Below are 27,448 nucleotides of genomic sequence, written 5' to 3'. Positions count from 1 at the left end.
ATTTCAACCCCTGGTAACCCGCCATTCATTCCTATGGGTGATTTTGACCCCTGGGAGCCCACCATTCATTTAAATGGGGGAATTCGACCCCTGGTAGCCCGCCATTCATTTCAATGGGGGATTTCGACCACTGGGAGCCCACCATTCATTTCTATGGGGGAATCTCAATCCCTGGTAGCCCGCCATTCATTTCAATGGGGGATTTCGACCACTGGGAGCCAGCCATTCATTTCAATGGGGGATTTCGACCCCTAGGCGCCCGCCATTCATTTCAATGGGGGATTTTGACTCCTGGTCGCCCGCCATTCATTTCAATAGGGGAATTTGACCCCTGGGAGCCCGCCATTAATTTCAATGGGGGATTTTGACCACTGGGAGCCAGCCATTCATTTCAATGGGGGAATTCGACCCCTGGGTGCCCGCCATACATTTCAATGGGGGATTTCGACCCCTGGTAGCCCGACATTCATTTCAATGGGGGATGTCAACCCCTGGTAACCCGCCATTCATTCCTATGGGTGATTTTGACCCCTGGGAGCCCACCATTCATTTAAATGGGGGAATTCGACCCCTGGTATTCCGCCATTCATTTCAATGGGGGATTTCGACCACTGGGAGCCCACCATTCATTTCTATGGGGGAATCTCGATCCCTGGTAGCCCGCCATTCATTTCAATGGTGGATTTCGACCCCTGGTCGCCCGCCATTCATTTCAATGGGGGAATTCGACCCCTGGGAGCCCGCCATTCATTTCAATGGGGGATTTCGACCACTGGGAGCCAGCCATTCATTTCAATGGGGGATTTCGACCCCTAGGCGCCCCCGCCATTCATTCCTATGGGGAAATCTCGATCCCTGGTAGACCGCCATTCATTTCAATGGGGGATTTCAACCCCTGGTAACCTGCCATTCATTCCTATGATGGATTTCAACCCCTGGGAGCCCACCATTCATTTAAATTGGAGAATTCGACCCCTGGTAGCCCGCCATTCATTTCAATGGGGGATTTCGACCACTGGGAGCCCACCATTCATTTCTATGGGGGAATCTCGATCCCTGGTAGCCCGCCATTCATTTCAATGGGGGATTTCGACCCCTGGTAGCCCGCCATTCATTTCAATGGGGGATTTTGATTCCTTGGCGCCCGCCATTCATTTCAATAGGGAAATTTGACCCCTGGTTGCCCGCCATTCATTTCAATAGGGAAATTCGACCCCTGGTTGCCCGCCATTCATTTCAATGGGAAATTTCGACCACTGGGAGCCAGCCATTCATTTCAATGAGGGATTTCGACCCCTAAGCGCCCGCCATTCATTTCAATGGGGGATTTTGACTCCTGGTCGCCCGCCATTCATTTCAATGGGGAAATTCAACCCCTGGGAGCCCGCCATTGATTTCAATGGGGGATTTCGACCCCTGGTAGCCCGCCATTAATTTCAATGGAGGATTTCAACCCCTGGTATCCCGCCATTCATTCCTATGGGGGATTTCGACCCCTGGGAGCCCACCATTCATTTAAATGGGGGAATTCGACCCCTGGGTGCCCGCCATACATTTCAATGGGGGATTTCGACCCCTGGTAGCCCGCCATTCATTTCATTGGGGGATTTCGACCCCTAGGTGCCCGCATTTCATTTCATTGGGAGATTTCGACCCCTAGGCGCCCGCCATCCATTTCAATGGGGGATTTCAACCGCTGGTAACCCGCCATTCATTTCAATGGGGGATTTCAACCCCTGGTAACCTGCCATTCATTCCTATGATGGATTTCGACCACTGGAAGCCCACCATTCATTTCTATGGGGGAATCTCGATCCCTGGTAGCCCGCCATTCATTTCAATGGGGGATTTCGACCCCTAGGCGCACGCCATTCATTTCAATGGGGGATTTTGACTCCTGGTCGCCCGCCATTCATTTCAATGGGGGAATTCGACCCCTGGGAGCCCGCCATTACTTTCAATGGGGGATTTCGACCACTGGGAGCCAGCCATTCATTTCAATGGGGGATTTCGAACCCTAGGCGCTCCCGCCATTCATTACAATGTGGGATTTCAACCCCTTGTAACCTGCCATTCATTCCTATGATGGATTTCGACCCCTGGGAGCCCACCATTCATTTAAATGGGGGAATTCGACCCCTGGTAGCCCGCCGTTCATTTCAATGGGGGATTTCGACCACTGGGAGCTAGCCATTCATTTCAATGGGGGATTTCGTCCCCTAGGCGCCCCCGCCATTCATTCCTATGGGAGAATCTCGATCCCTGGTAGCCCGTCATTCATTCCATTGGGGGATTTTGACCCCTGGTAGCCCGCCATTCATTTCAATGGGGGATTTCGAACCCTAGTTGCCCGCATTTCATTTCATTGGGGGATTTCGACCCCTAGGCGCCCGCCATTCATTTCAATGGGGGATTTCAACCCCTGGTAACCCGCCATTCATTTCAATAGGGGATTTCAACCCCTGGTAACCTGCCATTCATTCCTATGATGGATTTCGACCCCTGGGAGCCCACCATTCATTTAAATGGGGGAATTCGACCCCTGGTAGCCCGCCATTCATTTCAATGGGGGATTTCAACCACTGGGAGCCCACCATTCATTTCTATGGGGGAATCTCGATCCCTGGTAGCCCGCCATTCATTTCAATGGGGGATTTCGACCACTGGGAGCCAGCCATTCATTTCAATGGGGGATTTCGACCCCTAGGTGCCCGCATTTCATTTCAATGGGAAATTTCGACCACTGGGAGCCAGCCATTCATTTCAATGAGGGATTTCGACCCCTAAGCGCCCGCCATTCATTTCAATGGGGGATTTTGACTCCTGGTCGCCCGCCATTCATTTCAATGGGGAAATTCAACCCCTGGGAGCCCGCCATTGATTTCAATGGGGGATTTCGACCCCTGGTAGCCCGCCATTAATTTCAATGGAGGATTTCAACCCCTGGTATCCCGCCATTCATTCCTATGGGGGATTTCGACCCCTGGGAGCCCACCATTCATTTAAATGGGGGAATTCGACCCCTGGGTGCCCGCCATACATTTCAATGGGGGATTTCGACCCCTGGTAGCCCGCCATTCATTTCATTGGGGGATTTCGACCCCTAGGTGCCCGCATTTCATTTCATTGGGAGATTTCGACCCCTAGGCGCCCGCCATCCATTTCAATGGGGGATTTCAACCGCTGGTAACCCGCCATTCATTTCAATGGGGGATTTCAACCCCTGGTAACCTGCCATTCATTCATATGATGGATTTCGACCACTGGAAGCCCACCATTCATTTCTATGGGGGAATCTCGATCCCTGGTAGCCCGCCATTCATTTCAATGGGGGATTTCGACCCCTAGGCGCACGCCATTCATTTCAATGGGGGATTTTGACTCCTGGTCGCCCGCCATTCATTTCAATAGGGGATTTCAACCCCTGGTAACCTGCCATTCATTCCTATGATGGATTTCGACCCCTGGGAGCCCACCATTCATTTAAATGGGGGAATTCGACCCCTGGTAGCCCGCCATTCATTTCAATGGGGGATTTCAACCACTGGGAGCCCACCATTCATTTCTATGGGGGAATCTCGATCCCTGGTAGCCCGCCATTCATTTCAATGGGGGATTTCGACCACTGGGAGCCAGCCATTCATTTCAATGGGGGATTTCGACCCCTAGGTGCCCGCATTTCATTTCATTGGGGGATTTCGACCCCTGGTAACCCGCCATTCAATTCAATGGGGGAATCTCGATCCCTAGTGGACCGCCATTCATTACAATGTGGGATTTCAACCCCTGGTAACCTGCCATTCATTCCTATGATGGATTTCGACCCCTGGGAGCCCACCATTCATTTAAATTGGGGAATTCGACCCCTGGTAGCCCGCCATTCATTTCAATGGGGGATTTCGACCCCTGGGAGCCCGCCATTCATTCCTATGGGGGAATCTCGATCCCTGGTAGACCGCCATTCATTTCAATGGGGGATTTCAACCCCTGGTAACCTGCCATTCATTCCTATGATGGATTTCGACCCCTGGGAGCCCACCATTCATTTAAATGGGGGAATTCGACCCCTGGTAACCCGCCATTCATTTCAATGGGGGATTTCGACCACTGGGAGCCCACCATTCATTTCTATGGGGGAATCTCGATCCCTGGTAGCCAGTCATTCATTTCAATGGGGGATTTCGACCACTGGGAGTCAGCCATTCATTTCAATGGGGGATTTTGATTCCTGGGCGCCCGCAATTCATTTCAATAGGGGAATTCAACCCCTGGTTGCCCGCCATTCATTTCATTGGGGGATTTCGACCCCTAGGCGCCCGCCATTCATTTCAATGGGGGATTTCAACCCCTGGTAACCCGCCATTCAATTCATAGGGGGATTTCAACCCCTGGTAACCTGCCATTCATTCCTATGATGGATTTCGACCCCTGGGAGCCCACCATTCATTTAAATGGGGGAATTCGACCCCTGGTAGACCGCCATTCATTTCAATGGGGGATTTCGACCACTGGGAGCCCACCATTCATTTCTATGGGGGAATCTCGGTCCCTGGTAGCCCGCCATTCATTTCAATGGGGGATTTCGACCCCTGGTAGCCCGCCATTCATTTCAATGGGGGATTTTGATTCCTCGGCGCCCGCCATTCATTTCAATAGGGGAATTCGACCCTTGGTTGGCCGCCATTCATTTCAATTGGGGATTTCGACCCCTAGGCGCCCCCGCCATTCATTTCAATGGGGGATTTCGACCCCTGGTAGCCCGCCATTCAATTCATTGGGGGATTTTGATTCCTCGGCGCCCGTCATTCATTTCAATGGGGGATTTCGATCCCTCTTCGCCCGCCATTCATTTCAATGGGGGATTTCAACCCCTGGTATCCCGCCATTCATTCCTATGGGGGATTTCGACCCCTGGGAGCCCACCATTCATTTAAATGGGGGAATTCGACCCCTGGGTGCCCGCCATACATTTCAATGGGGGATTTCGACCCCTGGTAGCCCGCCATTCATTTCATTGGGGGATTTCGACCCCTAGGTGCCCGCATTTCATTTCATTGGGAGATTTCGACCCCTAGGCGCCCGCCATCCATTTCAATGGGGGATTTCAACCGCTGGTAACCCGCCATTCATTTCAATGGGGGATTTCAACCCCTGGTAACCTGCCATTCATTCATATGATGGATTTCGACCACTGGAAGCCCACCATTCATTTCTATGGGGGAATCTCGATCCCTGGTAGCCCGCCATTCATTTCAATGGGGGATTTCGACCCCTAGGCGCACGCCATTCATTTCAATGGGGGATTTTGACTCCTGGTCGCCCGCCATTCATTTCAATAGGGGATTTCAACCCCTGGTAACCTGCCATTCATTCCTATGATGGATTTCGACCCCTGGGAGCCCACCATTCATTTAAATGGGGGAATTCGACCCCTGGTAGCCCGCCATTCATTTCAATGGGGGATTTCAACCACTGGGAGCCCACCATTCATTTCTATGGGGGAATCTCGATCCCTGGTAGCCCGCCATTCATTTCAATGGGGGATTTCGACCACTGGGAGCCAGCCATTCATTTCAATGGGGGATTTCGACCCCTAGGTGCCCGCATTTCATTTCATTGGGGGATTTCGACCCCTGGTAACCCGCCATTCAATTCAATGGGGGAATCTCGATCCCTAGTGGACCGCCATTCATTACAATGTGGGATTTCAACCCCTGGTAACCTGCCATTCATTCCTATGATGGATTTCGACCCCTGGGAGCCCACCATTCATTTAAATTGGGGAATTCGACCCCTGGTAGCCCGCCATTCATTTCAATGGGGGATTTCGACCCCTGGGAGCCCGCCATTCATTCCTATGGGGGAATCTCGATCCCTGGTAGACCGCCATTCATTTCAATGGGGGATTTCAACCCCTGGTAACCTGCCATTCATTCCTATGATGGATTTCGACCCCTGGGAGCCCACCATTCATTTAAATGGGGGAATTCGACCCCTGGTAACCCGCCATTCATTTCAATGGGGGATTTCGACCACTGGGAGCCCACCATTCATTTCTATGGGGGAATCTCGATCCCTGGTAGCCAGTCATTCATTTCAATGGGGGATTTCGACCACTGGGAGTCAGCCATTCATTTCAATGGGGGATTTTGATTCCTGGGCGCCCGCAATTCATTTCAATAGGGGAATTCAACCCCTGGTTGCCCGCCATTCATTTCATTGGGGGATTTCGACCCCTAGGCGCCCGCCATTCATTTCAATGGGGGATTTCAACCCCTGGTAACCCGCCATTCAATTCATAGGGGGATTTCAACCCCTGGTAACCTGCCATTCATTCCTATGATGGATTTCGACCCCTGGGAGCCCACCATTCATTTAAATGGGGGAATTCGACCCCTGGTAGACCGCCATTCATTTCAATGGGGGATTTCGACCACTGGGAGCCCACCATTCATTTCTATGGGGGAATCTCGGTCCCTGGTAGCCCGCCATTCATTTCAATGGGGGATTTCGACCCCTGGTAGCCCGCCATTCATTTCAATGGGGGATTTTGATTCCTCGGCGCCCGCCATTCATTTCAATAGGGGAATTCGACCCTTGGTTGGCCGCCATTCATTTCAATTGGGGATTTCGACCCCTAGGCGCCCCCGCCATTCATTTCAATGGGGGATTTCGACCCCTGGTAGCCCGCCATTCAATTCATTGGGGGATTTTGATTCCTCGGCGCCCGTCATTCATTTCAATGGGGGATTTCGATCCCTCTTCGCCCGCCATTCATTTCAATGGGGGATTTCGACCCCTGGTAGCCCGCCATTCATTTCATTGGGGGATTTTGATTCCTGGGCGCCCGCCATTCATTTCAATGAGGGAATTCAACCCCTGGTAGCCGACATTCATTTCAATGGGGGATTTCAACCCCTGGTAACCCGCCATTCATTCCTATGGGTGATTTTGACCCCTGGGAGCCCACCATTCATTTAAATGGGGGAATTCGACCCCTGGTAGCCCGCCATTCATTTCAATGGAGGATTTCGACCCCTGGTAGCCGACAATTATTTCAATGGGGGATTTCAACCCCTGGTAACCCGCCATTCATTCCTATGGGTGATTTTGACCCCTGGGAGCCCACCATTCATTTAAATGGGGGAATTCGACCCCTGGTAGCCCGCCATTCATTTCAATGGGGGATTTCGACCACTGGGAGCCCACCATTCATTTCTATGGGGGAATCTCAATCCCTGGTAGCCCGCCATTCATTTCAATGGGGGATTTCGACCACTGGGAGCCAGCCATTCATTTCAATGGGGGATTTCGACCCCTAGGCGCCCGCCATTCATTTCAATGGGGGATTTTGACTCCTGGTCGCCCGCCATTTTTTTCAATAGGGGAATTTGACCCCTGGGAGCCCGCCATTAATTTCAATGGGGGATTTCGACCACTGGGAGCCAGCCATTCATTTCAATGGGGGAATTCGACCCCTGGGTGCCCGCCATACATTTCAATGGGGGATTTCGACCCCTGGTAGCCCGACATTCATTTCAATGGGGGATGTCAACCCCTGGTAACCCGCCATTCATTCCTATGGGTGATTTTGACCCCTGGGAGCCCACCATTCATTTAAATGGGGGAATTCGACCCCTGGTATTCCGCCATTCATTTCAATGGGGGATTTCGACCACTGGGAGCCCACCATTCATTTCTATGGGGGAATCTCGATCCCTGGTAGCCCGCCATTCATTTCAATGGTGGATTTCGACCCCTGGTCGCCCGCCATTCATTTCAATGGGGGAATTCGACCCCTGGGAGCCCGCCATTCATTTCAATGGGGGATTTCGACCACTGGGAGCCAGCCATTCATTTCAATGGGGGATTTCGACCCCTAGGCGCCCCCGCCATTCATTCCTATGGGGAAATCTCGATCCCTGGTAGACCGCCATTCATTTCAATGGGGGATTTCAACCCCTGGTAACCTGCCATTCATTCCTATGATGGATTTCAACCCCTGGGAGCCCACCATTCATTTAAATTGGAGAATTCGACCCCTGGTAGCCCGCCATTCATTTCAATGGGGGATTTCGACCACTGGGAGCCCACCATTCATTTCTATGGGGGAATCTCGATCCCTGGTAGCCCGCCATTCATTTCAATGGGGGATTTCGACCCCTGGTAGCCCGCCATTCATTTCAATGGGGGATTTTGATTCCTTGGCGCCCGCCATTCATTTCAATAGGGAAATTTGACCCCTGGTTGCCCGCCATTCATTTCAATGGGGGAATTCGACCCCTGGGATCCCGCCATTCATTTCAATGGGGGATTTCGACAACTGGGAGCCAGCCATTCATTTCAATGGGGGATTTCGACCCCTAGGCGCCCCTGCCATTCATTCCTATGAGGGAATCTCGATCCCTTGTAGACCGCCATCCATTTCAATGGGGGATTTCAACCCCTGGTAACCTGCCATTCATTCTTATGATGGATTTCAACCCCTGGGAGCCCACCATTCATTTAAATGGGGGAATTCGACCCCTGGTAGCCCGCCATTCATTTCAAAGGGGGATTTTGACCACTAAGAGCACACCATTCATTTCTATGGGGGAATCTCGATCCCTGGTAGCCCGCCATTCATTTCAATGGGGGATTTCGACCCCTGGTAGCACGCCATTCATTTCAATGGGGGATTTTGATTCCTTGGCGCCCGCCATTCATTTCAATAGGGAAATTCGACCCCTGGTTGCCCGCCATTCATTTCAATGGGAAATTTCGACCACTGGGAGCCAGCCATTCATTTCAATGAGGGATTTCGACCCCTAAGCGCCCGCCATTCATTTCAATGGGGGATTTTGACTCCTGGTCGCCCGCCATTCATTTCAATGGGGGAATTCAACCCCTGGGAGCCCGCCATTGATTTCAATGGGGGATTTCAACCCCTGGTAGCCCGCCATTAATTTCAATGGAGGATTTCAACCCCTGGTATCCCGCCATTCATTCCTATGGGGGATTTCGACCCCTGGGAGCCCACCATTCATTTAAATGGGGGAATTCGACCCCTGGGTGCCCGCCATACATTTCAATGGGGGATTTCGACCCCTGGTAGCCCGCCATTCATTTCATTGGGGGATTTTGACCCCTGTGCGCACGCCATTTTTTTTCAATAGTGGAATTCGACCCCTGGTAACCCGCCAAACATTTCAATGGGGGATTTCCACCCCTGGTAGCCCGCCATTCATTTCAATGGGGGATTTCGACCACTGGGAGCCAGCCATTCATTTCAATGGGGGATTTCGACCCCTAGGTGCCCGCATTTCATTTCATTGGGAGATTTCGACCCCTAGGCGCCCGCCATCCATTTCAATGGGGGATTTCAACCGCTGGTAACCCGCCATTCATTTCAATGGGGGATTTCAACCCCTGGTAACCTGCCATTCATTCCTATGATGGATTTCGACCACTGGAAGCCCACCATTCATTTCTATGGGGGAATCTCGATCCCTGGTAGCCCGCCATTCATTTCAATGGGGGATTTTGACTCCTGGTCGCCCGCCATTCATTTCAATGGGGGAATTCGACCCCTGGGAGCCCGCCATTACTTTCAATGGGGGATTTCGACCACTGGGAGCCAGCCATTCATTTCAATGGGGGATTTCGAACCCTAGGCGCTCCCGCCATTCATTACAATGTGGGATTTCAACCCCTTGTAACCTGCCATTCATTCCTATGATGGATTTCGACCCCTGGGAGCCCACCATTCATTTAAATGGGGGAATTCGACCCCTGGTAGCCCGCCGTTCATTTCAATGGGGGATTTCGACCACTGGGAGCTAGCCATTCATTTCAATGGGGGATTTCGTCCCCTAGGCGCCCCCGCCATTCATTCCTATGGGGGAATCTCGATCCCTGGTAGCCCGCCATTCATTCCATTGGGGGATTTTGACCCCTGGTAGCCCGCCATTCATTTCAATGGGGGATTTCGAACCCTAGTTGCCCGCATTTCATTTCATTGGGGGATTTCGACCCCTAGGCGCCCGCCATTCATTTCAATGGGGGATTTCAACCCCTGGTAACCCGCCATTCATTTCAATAGGGGATTTCAACCCCTGGTAACCTGCCATTCATTCCTATGATGGATTTCGACCCCTGGGAGCCCACCATTCATTTAAATGGGGGAATTCGACCCCTGGTAGCCCGCCATTCATTTCAATGGGGGATTTCAACCACTGGGAGCCCACCATTCATTTCTATGGGGGAATCTCGATCCCTGGTAGCCCGCCATTCATTTCAATGGGGGATTTCGACCACTGGGAGCCAGCCATTCATTTCAATGGGGGATTTCAACCCCTAGGTGCCCGCATTTCATTTCATTGGGGGATTTCGACCCCTAGGCGCCCGCCATTCATTTCAATGGGGGATTTCAACCCCTGGTAACCCGCCATTCATTTCAATGGGGGAATCTCGATCCCTAGTGGACCGCCATTCATTACAATGTGGGATTTCAACCCCTGGTAACCTGCCATTCATTCCTATGATGGATTTCGACCCCTGGGAGCCCACCATTCATTTAAATAGGGGAATTCGACCCCTGGTTGCCCAACATTCATTTCAATGGGGGATTTCGACCACTGGGAGCCCACTATTCATTTCTATGGGGGAATCTCGATCCCTGGTAGCCCGCCATTCATTTCAATGGGGGATTTCAACCCCTGGTAACCTGCCATTCATTCCTATGATGGATTTCGACCCCTGGGAGCCCACCATTCATTTAAATTGGGGAATTCGACCCCTGGTAGCCCGCCATTCATTTCAATGGGGGATTTCGACCCCTGGGAGCCCGCCATTCATTCCTATGGGGGAATCTCGATCCCTGGTAGACCGCCATTCATTTCAATGGGGGATTTCAACCCCTGGTAACCTGCCATTCATTCCTATGATGGATTTCGACCCTTGGGAGCCCACCATTCATTTAAATGGGGGATTTCAACCCCTGGTAACCCGCCATTAATTCCTATGGGTGATTTCGACCCCTGGGAGCCCACCATTCATTTAAATGGGGGAATTCGACCCCTGGTAGCCCGCCATTCATTTCAATGGGGGATTTCGACCACTGGGAGCCCACCATTCATTTCTAAGGGGGAATCTCGATCCCTGGTAGCCCGCCATTCATTTCAATGGGGGATTTCGACCACTGGGAGCCAGCCATTCATTTCAATGGGGGATTTCGACCCCTAGGCGCCCGCCATTCATTTCAATGGGGGATTTTTACTCCTGGTCGCCCGCCATTCATTTCAATGGGGGATTTCGACCACTGGGAGCGAGCCATTCATTTCAATGGGGGATTTCTACCCCTTGGAGCCTGTCATTCATTTTTATGGGGGATTTCGACCACTGGGAGCCAGCCATTCATTTCAATGGGGGATTTCGAACCCTAGGTGCCCGCATTTCATTTCATTGGGGGATTTCGACCGCTAGGCGCCCGCCATTCATTTCAATGGGGGAATCTCGATCCCTGGTAGCCCGCCATTCATTTCAATGGGGGATTTCGACCCCTGGTAGCCCGCCATTCATTTCAATGGGGGATTTTGATTCCTTGGCGCTTGCCATTCATTTCAATAGGGAAATTCGACCCCTGGTTGCCAGCCATTCATTTCAATGGGGGATTTCGACCACTGGGAGCCAGCCATTCATTTCAATGGGGGATTTCGACCCCTAGGCGCCCCCGCCATTCATTCCTATCGGGGAATCTCGATCCCTGGTAGCCCGCCATTCATTTCAATGGGGGATTTAAACCCCTGTTATCCCGCCATTCATTCCCATGGGGGATTTCGACCCCTGGGAGCCCACCATTCATTTAAATGGGGGAATTTGACCCCTGGTAGCCCGCCATTCTTTTCAATGGGGGATTTCGACCACTGGGAGCCCACCATTCATTTCTATGGGGGAATCTTGATCCCTGGTAGCCCACCATTCATTTCAATGAGGGACTTTGACCCCTGGTAGCCCGCCATTCATTCCCATGGGGGATTTCGACCCCTGGGAGCCCACCATTCATTTAAATGGGGGAATTCGACCCCTGGGTGCCCGCCATACATTTCAATGGGGGATTTCATCCCCTGGTAGCCCGCCATTCATTCCTATGGGGGATTTCGACCCCTCGGAGCCCACCATTCATTTAAATGGGGGAATTCGACCCCTGGGTGCCCGCCATACATTTCAACGGGGGATTTCGACCCCTGGTAGCCCGCCATTCATTTCATTGGGGGATTTTGACCCCTGGGAGCCCTCCATTCATTTCAATGGGGGATTTCGACCACTGGGAGCCAGACATTCATTTCAATGGGGGATTTCTACCCCTTGGAGACCGTCATTCATTTCTATGGGGGATTTCGACCCCTAGGTGCCCGCATTTCATTTCATTGGGGGATTTCGACCCCTAGGCGCCCGCCATTCATTTCAATGGGGGATTTCAATCCCTGGTAACCCTCCATTCATTCCTATGGGTGATTTTGACCCCTGGGAGCCCACCATTCATTTAAATGGGGGAATTCGACCCCTGGTAGCCCGCCATTCATTTCAATGGGGGATTTCGACCACTGGGAGCCCACCATTCATTTCTATGGGGGAATCTCGATCCCTGGTAGCCCGCCATTCATTTCAATGGGGGATTTCGACCACTGGGAGCCAGCCATTCATTTCAATGGGGGATTTCGACCCCTAGGTGCCCGCATTTCATTTCATTGGGGGATTTCGACCCCTAGGCGCCCGCCATTCATTTCAATGGGGGATTTCAACCCCTGGTAACCCGCCATTCATTTCAATGGGGGAATCTCGATCCCTAGTGGACCGCCATTCATTACAATGTGGGATTTCAACCCCTGGTAACCTGCCATTCATTCCTATGATGGATTTCGACCCCTGGGAGCCCACCATTCATTTAAATAGGGGAATTCGACCCCTGGTTGCCCAACATTCATTTCAATGGGGGATTTCGACCACTGGGAGCCCACTATTTATTTCCATGGGGGAATCTCGATCCCTGGTAGCCCGCCATTCATTTCAATGGGGGATTTCAACCCCTGGTAAACTGCCATTCATTCCTATGATGGATTTCGACCCCTGGGAGCCCACCATTCATTTAAATTGGGGAATTCGACCCCTGGTAGCCCGCCATTCATTTCAATGGGGGATTTCGACCCCTGGGAGCCCGCCATTCATTCCTATGGGGGAATCTCGATCCCTGGTAGACCGCCATTCATTTCAATGGGGGATTTCAACCCCTGGTAACCTGCCATTCATTCCTATGATGGATTTCGACCCTTAGGAGCCCACCATTCATTTAAATGGGGGATTTCAACCCCTGGTAACCCGCCATTAATTCCTATGGGTGATTTCGACCCCTGGGAGCCCACCATTCATTTAAATGGGGGAATTCGACCCCTGGTAGCCCGCCATTCATTTCAATGGGGGATTTCGACCACTGGGAGCCCACCATTCATTTCTAAGGGGGAATCTCGATCCCTGGTAGCCCGCCATTCATTTCAATGGGGGATTTCGACCACTGGGAGCCAGCCATTCATTTCAATGGGGGATTTCGACCCCTAGGCGCCCGCCATTCATTTCAATGGGGGATTTTTACTCCTGGTCGCCCGCCATTCATTTCAATAGGGAAATTCGACCCCTGGTTGCCAGCCATTCATTTCAATGGGGGATTTCGACCACTGGGAGCCAGCCATTCATTTCAATGGGGGATTTCGACCCCTAGGCGCCCCCGCCATTCATTCCTATCGGGGAATCTCGATCCCTGGTAGCCCGCCATTCATTTCAATGGGGGATTTCAACCCCTGTTATCCCGCCATTCATTCCCATGGGGGATTTCGACCCCTGGGAGCCCACCATTCATTTAAATGGGGGAATTCGACCCCTGGTAGCCCGCCATTCATTTCAATGGGGGATTTCGACCACTGGGAGCCCACCATTCATTTCTATGGGGGAATCTCGATCCCTGGTAGCCCACCATTCATTTCAATGGGGGATTTTGACCCCTGGTAGCCCGCCATTCATTCCCATGGGGGATTTCGACCCCTGGGAGCCCACCATTCATTTAAATGGGGGAATTCGACCCCTGGGTGCCCGCCATACATTTCAATGGGGGATTTCATCCCCTGGTAGCCCGCCATTCATTCCTATGGGGGATTTCGACCCCTCGGAGCCCACCATTCATTTAAATGGGGGAATTCGACCCCTGGGTGCCCGCCATACATTTCAATGGGGGATTTCGACCCCTGGTAGCCCGCCATTCATTTCATTGGGGGATTTTGACCCCTGGGAGCCCTCCATTCATTTCAATGGGGGATTTCGACCACTGGGAGTCAGACATTCATTTCAATGGGGGATTTCTACCCCTTGGAGACCGTCATTCATTTCTATGGGGGATTTCGACCCCTAGGTGCCCGCATTTCATTTCATTGGGGGATTTCGACCCCTAGGCGCCCGCCATTCATTTCAATGGGGTATTTCAATCCCTGGTAACCCTCCATTCATTCCTATGGGTGATTTTGGTCCCTGGGAGCCCACCATTCATTTAAATGGGGGAATTCGACCCCTGGTAACCTGCCATTCATTTCAATGGGGGATTTCGACCACTGGGAGCCAGCCATTCATTTCAATGGGGGATTTCGACCCCTAGGCGCCCGCCATTCATTTAAATGGGGGAATTCGACCCCTGGTAGCCCGCCATTCATTTCAATGGGGGATTTCGACCACTGGGAGCCCACCATTCATTTCTATGGGGGAATCTCGATCCCTGGTAGCCCACCATTCATTTCAATGGGGGATTTTAACCCCTGGTAGCCCGCCATTCATTCCCATGGGGGATTTCGACCCCTGGGAGCCCACCATTCATTTAAATGGGGGAATTCGACCCCTGGGTGCCCGCCATACATTTCAATGGGGGATTTCATCCCCTGGTAGCCCGCCAATCATTCCTATGGGGGATTTCGACCCCTCGGAGCCCACCATTCATTTAAATGGGGGAATTCGACCCCTGGGTGCCCGCCATACATTTCAATGGGGGATTTCGACCCCTAGTAGCCCGCCATTCATTTCATTGGGGGATTTTGACCCCTGGGAGCCCTCCATTCATTTCAATGGGGGATTTCGACCACTGGGAGCCAGACATTCATTTCAATGGGGGATTTCTACCCCTTGGAGACCGTCATTCATTTCTATGGGGGATTTCGACCCCTAGGTGCCCGCATTTCATTTCATTGGGGGATTTCGACCCCTAGGCGCCCGCCATTCATTTCAATGGGGGATTTCAATCCCTGGTAACCCTCCATTCATTTCTATGGGTGATTTTGACCCCTGGGAGCCCACCATTCATTTAAATGGGGGAATTCGACCCCTGGTAACCTGCCATTCATTTCAATGGGGGATTTCGACCACTGGGAGCCAGCCATTCATTTCAATGGGGGATTTCGACCCCTAGGTGCCCGCCATTCATTTCAATGGGGGATTTCGACCCCTAGGCGCCCCCGCCATTCATTCCTATCGGGGAATCTCGATCCCTGGTAGCCCGCCATTCATTTCAATGGGGGATTTAAACCCCTGTTATCCCGCCATTCATTCCCATGGGGGATTTCGACCCCTGGGAGCCCACCATTCATTTAAATGGGGGAATTCGACCCCTGGTAGCCCGCCATTCTTTTCAATGGGGGATTTCGACCACTGGGAGCCCACCATTCATTTCTATGGGGGAATCTTGATCCCTGGTAGCCCACCATTCATTTCAATGAGGGACTTTGACCCCTGGTAGCCCGCCATTCATTCCCATGGGGGATTTCGACCCCTGGGAGCCCACCATTCATTTAAATGGGGGAATTCGACCCCTGGGTGCCCGCCATACATTTCAATGGGGGATTTCATCCCCTGGTAGCCCGCCATTCATTCCTATGGGGGATTTCGACCCCTCGGAGCCCACCATTCATTTAAATGGGTGAATTCGACCCCTGGGTGCCCGCTATACATTTCAACGGGGGATTTCGACCCCTGGTAGCCCGCCATTCATTTCATTGGGGGATTTTGACCCCTGGGAGCCCTCCATTCATTTCAATGGGGGATTTCGACCACTGGGAGCCAGACATTCATTTCAATGGGGGATTTCTACCCCTTGGAGACCGTCATTCATTTCTATGGGGGATTTCGACCCCTAGGTGCCCGCATTTCATTTCATTGGGGGATTTCGACCCCTAGGCGCCCGCCATTCATTTCAATGGGGGATTTCAATCCCTGGTAACCCTCCATTCATTCCTATGGGTGATTTTGACCCCTGGGAGCCCACCATTCATTTAAATGGGGGAATTCGACCCCTGGTAGCCCGCCATTCATTTCAATGGGGGATTTCGACCACTGGGAGCCCACCATTCATTTCTATGGGGGAATCTCGATCCCTGGTAGCCCGCCATTCATTTCAATGGGGGATTTCGACCACTGGGAGCCAGCCATTCATTTCAATGGGGGATTTCGACCCCTAGGTGCCCGCATTTCATTTCATTGGGGGATTTCGACCCCTAGGCGCCCGCCATTCATTTCAATGGGGGATTTCAACCCCTGGTAACCCGCCATTCATTTCAATGGGGGAATCTCGATCCCTAGTGGACCGCCATTCATTACAATGTGGGATTTCAACCCCTGGTAACCTGCCATTCATTCCTATGATGGATTTCGACCCCTGGGAGCCCACCATTCATTTAAATAGGGGAATTCGACCCCTGGTTGCCCAACATTCATTTCAATGGGGGATTTCGACCACTGGGAGCCCACTATTTATTTCTATGGGGGAATCTCGATCCCTGGTAGCCCGCCATTCATTTCAATGGGGGATTTCAACCCCTGGTAAACTGCCATTCATTCCTATGATGGATTTCGACCCCTGGGAGCCCACCATTCATTTAAATTGGGGAATTCGACCCCTGGTAGCCCGCCATTCATTTCAATGGGGGATTTCGACCCCTGGGAGCCCGCCATTCATTCCTATGGGGGAATCTCGATCCCTGGTAGACCGCCATTCATTTCAATGGGGGATTTCAACCCCTGGTAACCTGCCATTCATTCCTATGATGGATTTCGACCCTTAGGAGCCCACCATTCATTTAAATGGGGGATTTCAACCCCTGGTAACCCGCCATTAATTCCTATGGGTGATTTCGACCCCTGGGAGCCCACCATTCATTTAAATGGGGGAATTCGACCCCTGGTAGCCCGCCATTCATTTCAATGGGGGATTTCGACCACTGGGAGCCCACCATTCATTTCTAAGGGGGAATCTCGATCCCTGGTAGCCCGCCATTCATTTCAATGGGGGATTTCGACCACTGGGAGCCAGCCATTCATTTCAATGGGGGATTTCGACCCCTAGGCGCCCGCCATTCATTTCAATGGGGGATTTTTACTCCTGGTCGCCCGCCATTCATTTCAATAGGGAAATTCGACCCCTGGTTGCCAGCCATTCATTTCAATGGGGGATTTCGACCACTGGGAGCCAGCCATTCATTTCAATGGGGGATTTCGACCCCTAGGCGCCCCCGCCATTCATTCCTATCGGGGAATCTCGATCCCTGGTAGCCCGCCATTCATTTCAATGGGGGATTTCAACCCCTGTTATCCCGCCATTCATTCCCATGGGGGATTTCGACCCCTGGGAGCCCGCCATTCATTTCAATGGGGTATTTCAATCCCTGGTAACCCTCCATTCATTCCTATGGGTGATTTTGGTCCCTGGGAGCCCACCATTCATTTAAATGGGGGAATTCGACCCCTGGTAACCTGCCATTCATTTCAATGGGGGATTTCGACCACTGGGAGCCAGCCATTCATTTCAATGGGGGATTTCGACCCCTAGGCGCCCGCCATTCATTTAAATGGGGGAATTCGACCCCTGGTAGCCCGCCATTCATTTCAATGGGGGATTTCGACCACTGGGAGCCCACCATTCATTTCTATGGGGGAATCTCGATCCCTGGTAGCCCACCATTCATTTCAATGGGGGATTTTAACCCCTGGTAGCCCGCCATTCATTCCCATGGGGGATTTCGACCCCTGGGAGCCCACCATTCATTTAAATGGGGGAATTCGACCCCTGGGTGCCCGCCATACATTTCAATGGGGGATTTCATCCCCTGGTAGCCCGCCAATCATTCCTATGGGGGATTTCGACCCCTCGGAGCCCACCATTCATTTAAATGGGGGAATTCGACCCCTGGGTGCCCGCCATACATTTCAATGGGGGATTTCGACCCCTAGTAGCCCGCCATTCATTTCATTGGGGGATTTTGACCCCTGGGAGCCCTCCATTCATTTCAATGGGGGATTTCGACCACTGGGAGCCAGACATTCATTTCAATGGGGGATTTCTACCCCTTGGAGACCGTCATTCATTTCTATGGGGGATTTCGACCCCTAGGTGCCCGCATTTCATTTCATTGGGGGATTTCGACCCCTAGGCGCCCGCCATTCATTTCAATGGGGGATTTCAATCCCTGGTAACCCTCCATTCATTTCTATGGGTGATTTTGACCCCTGGGAGCCCACCATTCATTTAAATGGGGGAATTCGACCCCTGGTAACCTGCCATTCATTTCAATGGGGGATTTCGACCACTGGGAGCCAGCCATTCATTTCAATGGGGGATTTCGACCCCTAGGTGCCCGCCATTCATTTCAATGGGGGATTTTGACTCCTGGTCGCCCGCCATGCATTTCAATGGGGGAATTCGACCCCTGGGAGCCCGCCATTCATTTCAATGGGGGATTTCGACCACTGGGAGCCAGCCATTCATTTCAAATGGGGGATTTTGATTCCTGGGCGCCCGCCATTCATTTAGATAGGGGAATTCGACCCCTGGTTGCCCGCCATTCATTTCAATGGGGGAATTCGACCCCTGGTAACCCGCCAAACATTTCAATGGGGGATTTCCACCCCTGGGAGCCAGCCATTCATTTCAATGGGGGATTTCGACCCCTAGGTGCCCGCATTTCATTTCATTGGGAGATTTCGACCCCTAGGCGCCCGCCATCCATTTCAATGGGGGATTTCAACCGCTGGTAACCCGCCATTCATTTCAATGGGGGATTTCAACCCCTGGTAACCTGCCATTCATTCCTATGATGGATTTCGACCACTGGGAGCCCACCATTCATTTCTATGGGGGAATCTCGATCCCTGGTAGCCCGCCATTCATTTCAATGGGGGATTTCGACCCCTAGGCGCCCGCCATTCATTTCATTGGGGGATTTTGACTCCTGGTCGCCCGCCATTCATTTCAATGGGGGATTTCAACCCCTGGTAACCCGCCATTAATTCCTATGGGTGATTTCGACCCCTGGGAGCCCACCATTCATTTAAATGGGGGAATTCGACCCCTGGTAGCCCGCCATTCATTTCAATGGGGGATTTCGACCACTGGGAGCCCACCATTCATTTCTAAGGGGGAATCTCGATCCCTGGTAGCCCGCCATTCATTTCAATGGGGGATTTCGACCACTGGGAGCCAGCCATTCATTTCAATGGGGGATTTCGACCCCTAGGCGCCCGCCATTCATTTCAATGGGGGATTTTTACTCCTGGTCGCCCGCCATTCATTTCAATGGGGGATTTCGACCACTGGGAGCCAGCCATTCATTTCAATGGGGGATTTCTACCCCTTGGAGCCTGTCATTCATTTTTATGGGGGATTTCGACCACTGGGAGCCAGCCATTCATTTCAATGGGGGATTTCGAACCCTAGGTGCCCGCATTTCATTTCATTGGGGGATTTCGACCGCTAGGCGCCCGCAATTCATTTCAATGGGGGAATCTCGATCCCTGGTAGCCCGCCATTCATTTCAATGGGGGATTACGACCCCTGGTAGCCCGCCATTCATTTCAATGGGGGATTTTGATTCCTTGGCGCCCGCCATTCATTTCAATAGGGAAATTCGACCCCTGGTTGCCAGCCATTCATTTCAATGGGGGATTTCGACCACTGGGAGCCAGCCATTCATTTCAATGGGGGATTTCGACCCCTAGGCGCCCCCGCCATTCATTCCTATCGGGGAATCTCGATCCCTGGTAGCCCGCCATTCATTTCAATGGGGGATTTCAACCCCTGTTATCCCGCCATTCATTCCCATGGGGGATTTCGACCCCTGGGAGCCCACCATTCATTTAAATGGGGGAATTCGACCCCTGGTAGCCCGCCATTCATTTCAATGGGGGATTTCGACCACTGGGAGCCCACCATTCATTTCTATGGGGGAATCTCGATCCCTGGTAGCCCACCATTCATTTCAATGGGGGATTTTGACCCCTGGTAGCCCGCCATTCATTCCCATGGGGGATTTCGACCCCTGGGAGCCCACCATTCATTTAAATGGGGGAATTCGACCCCTGGGTTCCCGCCATACATTTCAATGGGGGATTTCATCCCCTGGTAGCCCGCCATTCATTCCTATGGGGGATTTCGACCCCTCGGAGCCCACCATTCATTTAAATGGGGGAATTAAACCCCTGGGTGCCCGCCATACATTTCAATGGGGGATTTCGACCCCTGGTAGCCCGCCATTCATTTCATTGGGGGATTTTGACCCCTGGGAGCCCTCCATTCATTTCAATGGGGGATTTCGACCACTGGGAGTCAGACATTCATTTCAATGGGGGATTTCTACCCCTTGGAGACCGTCATTCATTTCTATGGGGGATTTCGACCCCTAGGTGCCCGCATTTCATTTCATTGGGGGATTTCGACCCCTAGGCGCCCGCCATTCATTTCAATGGGGTATTTCAATCCCTGGTAACCCTCCATTCATTCCTATGGGTGATTTTGGTCCCTGGGAGCCCACCATTCATTTAAATGGGGGAATTCGACCCCTGGTAACCTGCCATTCATTTCAATGGGGGATTTCGACCACTGGGAGCCAGCCATTCATTTCAATGGGGGATTTCGACCCCTAGGCGCCCGCCATTCATTTAAATGGGGGAATTCGACCCCTGGTAGCCCGCCATTCATTTCAATGGGGGATTTCGACCACTGGGAGCCCACCATTCATTTCTATGGGGGAATCTCGATCCCTGGTAGCCCACCATTCATTTCAATGGGGGATTTTAACCCCTGGTAGCCCGCCATTCATTCCCATGGGGGATTTCGACCCCTGGGAGCCCACCATTCATTTAAATGGGGGAATTCGACCCCTGGGTGCCCGCCATACATTTCAATGGGGGATTTCATCCCCTGGTAGCCCGCCAATCATTCCTATGGGGGAATTCGACCCCTCGGAGCCCACCATTCATTTAAATGGGGGAATTCGACCCCTGGGTGCCCGCCATACATTTCAATGGGGGATTTCGACCCCTAGTAGCCCGCCATTCATTTCATTGGGGGATTTTGACCCCTGGGAGCCCTCCATTCATTTCAATGGGGGATTTCGACCACTGGGAGCCAGACATTCATTTCAATGGGGGATTTCTACCCCTTGGAGACCGTCATTCATTTCTATGGGGGATTTCGACCCCTAGGTGCCCGCATTTCATTTCATTGGGGGATTTCGACCCCTAGGCGCCCGCCATTCATTTCAATGGGGGATTTCAATCCCTGGTAACCCTCCATTCATTTCTATGGGTGATTTTGACCCCTGGGAGCCCACCATTCATTTAAATGGGGGAATTCGACCCCTGGTAACCTGCCATTCATTTCAATGGGGGATTTCGACCACTGGGAGCCAGCCATTCATTTCAATAAGGGATTTCGACCCCTAGGTGCCCGCCATTCATTTCAATGGGGGATTTTGACTCCTGGTCGCCCGCCATGCATTTCAATGGGGGAATTCGACCCCTGGGAGCCCGCCATTCATTTCAATGGGGGATTTCGACCACTGGGAGCCAGCCATTCATTTCAAATGGGGGATTTTGATTCCTGGGCGCCCGCCATTCATTTAGATAGGGGAATTCGACCCCTGGTTGCCCGCCATTCATTTCAATGGGGGAATTCGACCCCTGGTAACCCGCCAAACATTTCAATGGGGGATTTCCACCCCTGGTAGCCCGCCATTCATTTCAATGGGGGATTTCGACCACTGGGAGCCAGCCATTCATTTCAATGGGGGATTTCGACCCCTAGGTGCCCGCATTTCATTTCATTGGGAGATTTCGACCCCTAGGCGCCCGCCATCCATTTCAATGGGGGATTTCAACCGCTGGTAACCCGCCATTCATTTCAATGGGGGATTTCAACCCCTGGTAACCTGCCATTCATTCCTATGATGGATTTCGACCACTGGGAGCCCACCATTCATTTCTATGGGGGAATCTCGATCCCTGGTAGCCCGCCATTCATTTCAATGGGGGATTTCGACCCCTAGGCGCCCGCCATTCATTTCATTGGGGGATTTTGACTCCTGGTCGCCCGCCATTCATTTCAATGGGGGAATTCGACCCCTGGGAGCCCGCCATTAATTTCAATGGGGGATTTCGACCACTGGGAGCCAGCCATTCATTTCAATGGGGGATTTTGAACCCTAGGCGCACCCGCCATTCATTTCAATGGGGGATTTTGACTCCTGGTCTCCCGCCATTCATTACAATGTGGGATTTCAACCCCTTGTAACCTGCCATTCATTCCTATGATGGATTTCGACCCCTGGGAGCCCACCATTCATTTAAATGGGGGAATTCGACCCCTGGTAGCCCGCCGTTCATTTCAATGGGGGATTTCGACCACTGGGAGCTAGCCATTCATTTCAATGGGGGATTTCGTCCCCTAGGCGCCCCCGCCATTCATTCCTATGGGGGAATCTCGATCCCTAGTGGACCGCCATTCATTACAATGTGGGATTTCAACCCCTGGTAACCTGCCATTCATTCCTATGATGGATTTCGACCCCTGGGAGCCCACCAATCATTTAAATAGGGGAATTCGACCCCTGGTAGCCCAACATTCATTTCAATGGGGGATTTCGACCACTGGGAGCCCACTATTCATTTCTATGGGGGAATCTCGATCCCTGGTAGCCCGCCATTCATTTCAATGGGGGATTTCAACCCCTGGTAACCTGCCATTCATTCCTATGATGGATTTCGACCCCTGGGAGCCCACCATTCATTTAAATTGGGGAATTCGACCCCTGGTACTCCGCCATTCATTTCAATGGGGGATTTCGACCCCTGGGAGCCCGCCATTCATTCCTATGGGGGAATCTCGATCCCTGGTAGACCGCCATTCATTTCAATGGGGGATTTCAACCCCTGGTAACCTGCCATTCATTCCTATGATGGATTTCGACCCTTGGGAGCCCACCATTCATTTAAATGGGGGATTTCAACCCCTGGTAACCCGCCATTAATTCCTATGGGTGATTTCGACCCCTGGGAGCCCACCATTCATTTAAATGGGGGAATTCGACCCCTGGTAGCCCGCCATTCATTTCAATGGGGGATTTCGACCACTGGGAGCCAGCCATTCATTTCTAAGGGGGAATCTCGATCCCTGGTAGCCCGCCATTCATTTCAATGGGGGATTTCGACCACTGGGAGCCAGCCATTCATTTCAATGGGGGATTTCGACCCCTAGGCGCCCGCCATTCATTTCAATGGGGGATTTTTACTCCTGGTCGCCCGCCATTCATTTCAATGGGGGATTTCGACCACTGGGAGCCAGCCATCATTTCAATGGGGGATTTCTACCCCTTGGAGCCTGTCATTCATTTTTATGGGGGATTTCGACCACTGGGAGCCAGCCATTCATTTCAATGGGGGATTTCGAACCCTAGGTGCCCACATTTCATTTCATTGGGGGATTTCGACCGCTAGGCGCCCGCCATTCATTTCAATGGGGGAATCTCGATCCCTGGTAGCCCGCCATTCATTTCAATGGGGGATTTCGACCCCTGGTAGCCCGCCATTCATTTCAATGGGGGATTTTGATTCCTTGGCGCCCGCCATTCATTTCAATAGGGAAATTCGACCCCTGGTTGCCCGCCATTCATTTCAATGGGGGATTTCGACCACTGGGAGCCAGCCATTCATTTCAATGGGGGATTTCTACCCCTGGGAGCCCACCATTCATTTAAATGGGGGAATTCGACCCCTGGTAGCCCGCCATTCATTTCAATGGGGGATTTCGACCACTGGGAGCCCACCATTCATTTCTATGGGGGAATCTCGATCCCTGGTAGCCCACCATTCATTTCAATGGGGGATTTTGACCCCTGGTAGCCCGCCATTCATTCCCATGGGGGATTTCGACCCCTGGGAGCCCAGCATTCATTTAAATGGGGGAATTCGACCCCTGGGTGCCCGCCATACATTTCAATGGGGGATTTCATCCCCTGGTAGCCCGCCATTCATTCCTATGGGGGATTTCGACCCCTCGGAGCCCACCATTCATTTAAATGGGGGAATTCGACCCCTGGGTGCCCGCCATACATTTCAATGGGGGATTTCGACCCCTGGTAGCCCGCCATTCATTTCATTGGGGGATTTTGACCCCTGGGAGCCCTCCATTCATTTCAATGGGGGATTTCGACCACTGGGAGCCAGACATTCATTTCAATGGGGGATTTCTACCCATTGGAGACCGTCATTCATTTCTATGGGGGATTTCGACCCCTAGGTGCCCGCATTTCATTTCATTGGGGGATTTCGACCCCTAGGCGCCCGCCATTCATTTCAATGGGGTATTTCAATCCCTGGTAACCCTCCATTCATTCCTATGGGTGATTTTGACCCCTGGGAGCCCACCATTCATTTAAATGGGGGAATTCGACCCCTGGTAACCTGCCATTCATTTCAATGGGGGATTTCGACCACTGGGAGCCAGCCATTCATTTCAATGGGGGATTTCGACCCCTGGGAGCCCGCCATTCATTTCAATGGGGGATTTCGACCACTGGGAGCCAGCCATTCATTTCAAATGGGGGATTTTGATTCCTGGGTGCCCGCCATTCATTTAGATAGGGGAATTCGACCCCTGGTTGCCCGCCATTCATTTCAATGGGGGAATTTGACCCCTGGTAACCCGCCAAACATTTCAATGGGGGATTTCCACCCCTGGTAGCCCGCCATTCATTTCAATGTGGGATTTCGACCACTGGGAGCCAGCCATTCATTTCAATGGGGGATTTCGACCCCTAGGTGCACGCATTTCATTTCATTGGGAGATTTCGACCCCTGGGCGCCCGCCATCCATTTCAATGGGGGATTTCAACCGCTGGAAACCCGCCATTCATTTCAATGGGGGATTTCAACCCCTGGTAACCTGCCATTCATTCCTATGATGGATTTCGACCACTGGGAGCCCACCATTCATTTCTATGGGGGAATCTCGATCCCTGGTAGCCCGCCATTCATTTCAATGGGGGATTTCGACCCCTAGGTGCCCGCCATTCATTTCATTGGGGGATTTTGACTCCTGGTCGCCCGCCATTCATTTCAATGGGGGAATTCGACCCCTGGGAGCCCGCCATTAATTTCAATGGGGGATTTCGACCACTGGGAGCCAGCCATTCATTTCAATGGGGGATTTTGAACCCTAGGCGCACACGCCATTCATTTCAATGGGGGATTTTGACTCCTGGTCTCCCGCCATTCATTACAATGTGGGATTTCAACCCCTTGTAACCTGCCATTCATTCCTATGATGGATTTCGACCCCTGGGAGCCCACCATTCATTTAAATGGGGGAATTCGACCCCTGGTAGCCCGCCGTTCATTTCAATGGGGGTTTCGACCACTGGGAGCTAGCCATTCATTTCAATGGGGGATTTTGTCCCCTAGGCGCCCCCACCATTCATTCCTATGGGGGAATCTCGATCCCTAGTGGACCGCCATTCATTACAATGTGGGATTTCAACCCCTGGTAACCTGCCATTCATTCCTATGATGGATTTCGACCCCTGGGAGCCCACCAATCATTTAAATAGGGGAATTCGACCCCTGGTAGCCCAACATTCATTTCAATGGGGGATTTCGACCACTGGGCAGCACGGTGGCTGACTGGTTAGCACGTCCGCCTCCCAGTGCAGAGGACGTGAGATCGAGTCCGGGCTTCGGCCTTCCTGGGTGGAGTTTGCATGTTCTCCCCGTGCTTGCGTGGGTTTTCAACGGGTACTCCGGTTTCCTCCCACATTCCAAAAAACATGCATGGCAGGTTAATTGAACACTCCAAATTGTCCCTAGGTGTGAATGTGAGTGTGGTTGTTCGTCTCTGTGTGCCCTGCGATTGACTGGCAACCAGTTCAGGGTGTACCCCGCCTACTGCCCGAAGCCAGCTGGGATAAGCTCCAGCACCCCCGCGACCCTTGTGAGGAAAAGCGGCCAAGAAAATGGATGGATGGATGGATGGATTTCGACCACTGGGAGCCCACTATTCATTTCTATGGGGGAATCTCGATCCCTGGTAGCCCGCCATTCATTTCAATGGGGGATTTCAACCCCTGGTAACCTGCCATTCATTCCTATGATGGATTTCGACCCCTGGGAGCCCACCATTCATTTAAATTGGGGAATTCGACCCCTGGTACTCCGCCATTCATTTCAATGGGGGATTTCGACCCCTGGGAGCCCGCCATTCATTCCTATGGGGGAATCTCGATCCCTGGTAGACCGCCATTCATTTCAATGGGGGATTTCAACCCCTGGTAACCTGCCATTCATTCCTATGATGGATTTCGACACTTGGGAGCCCACCATTCATTTAAATGGGGGATTTCAACCCCTGGTAACCCGCCATTAATTCCTATGGGTGATTTCGACCCCTGGGAGCCCACCATTCATTTAAATGGGGGAATTCGACCCCTGGTAGTCCGCCATTCATTTCAATGGGGGATTTCGACCACTGGGAGCCCACCATTCATTTCTAAGGGGGAATCTCGATCCCTGGTAGCCCGCCATTCATTTCAATGGGGGATTTCGACCACTGGGAGCCAGCCATTCATTTCAATGGGGGATTTCGACCCCTAGGCGCCCGCCATTCATTTAAATGGGGGAATTCGACCCCTGGTAGCCCGCCATTCATTTCAATGGGGGATTTCGACCACTGGGAGCCCACCATTCATTTCTATGGGGGAATCTCGATCCCTGGTAGCCCACCATTCATTTCAATGGGGGATTTTGACCCCTGGTAGCCCGCCATTCATTCCCATGGGGGATTTCGACCCCTGGGAGCCCACCATTCATTTAAATGGGGGAATTCGACCCCTGGGTGCCCGCCATACATTTCAATGGGGGATTTCATCCCCTGGTAGCCCGCCATTCATTCCTATGGGGGATTTCGACCCCTCGGAGCCCACCATTCATTTAAATGGGGGAATTCGACCCCTGGGTGCCCGCCATACATTTCAATGGGGGATTTCGACCCCTGGTAGCCCGCCATTCATTTCATTGGGGGATTTCGACCACTGGGAGCCAGCCATTCATTTCAATGGGGGAT

This window comes from Vanacampus margaritifer, chromosome 9 (genome assembly GCF_051991255.1).
Source record: "Vanacampus margaritifer isolate UIUO_Vmar chromosome 9, RoL_Vmar_1.0, whole genome shotgun sequence".
NCBI classification, from domain to species: Eukaryota; Metazoa; Chordata; class Actinopteri; order Syngnathiformes; family Syngnathidae; genus Vanacampus; species Vanacampus margaritifer.
Note: the sequence above shows the minus strand (reverse complement) of the source record.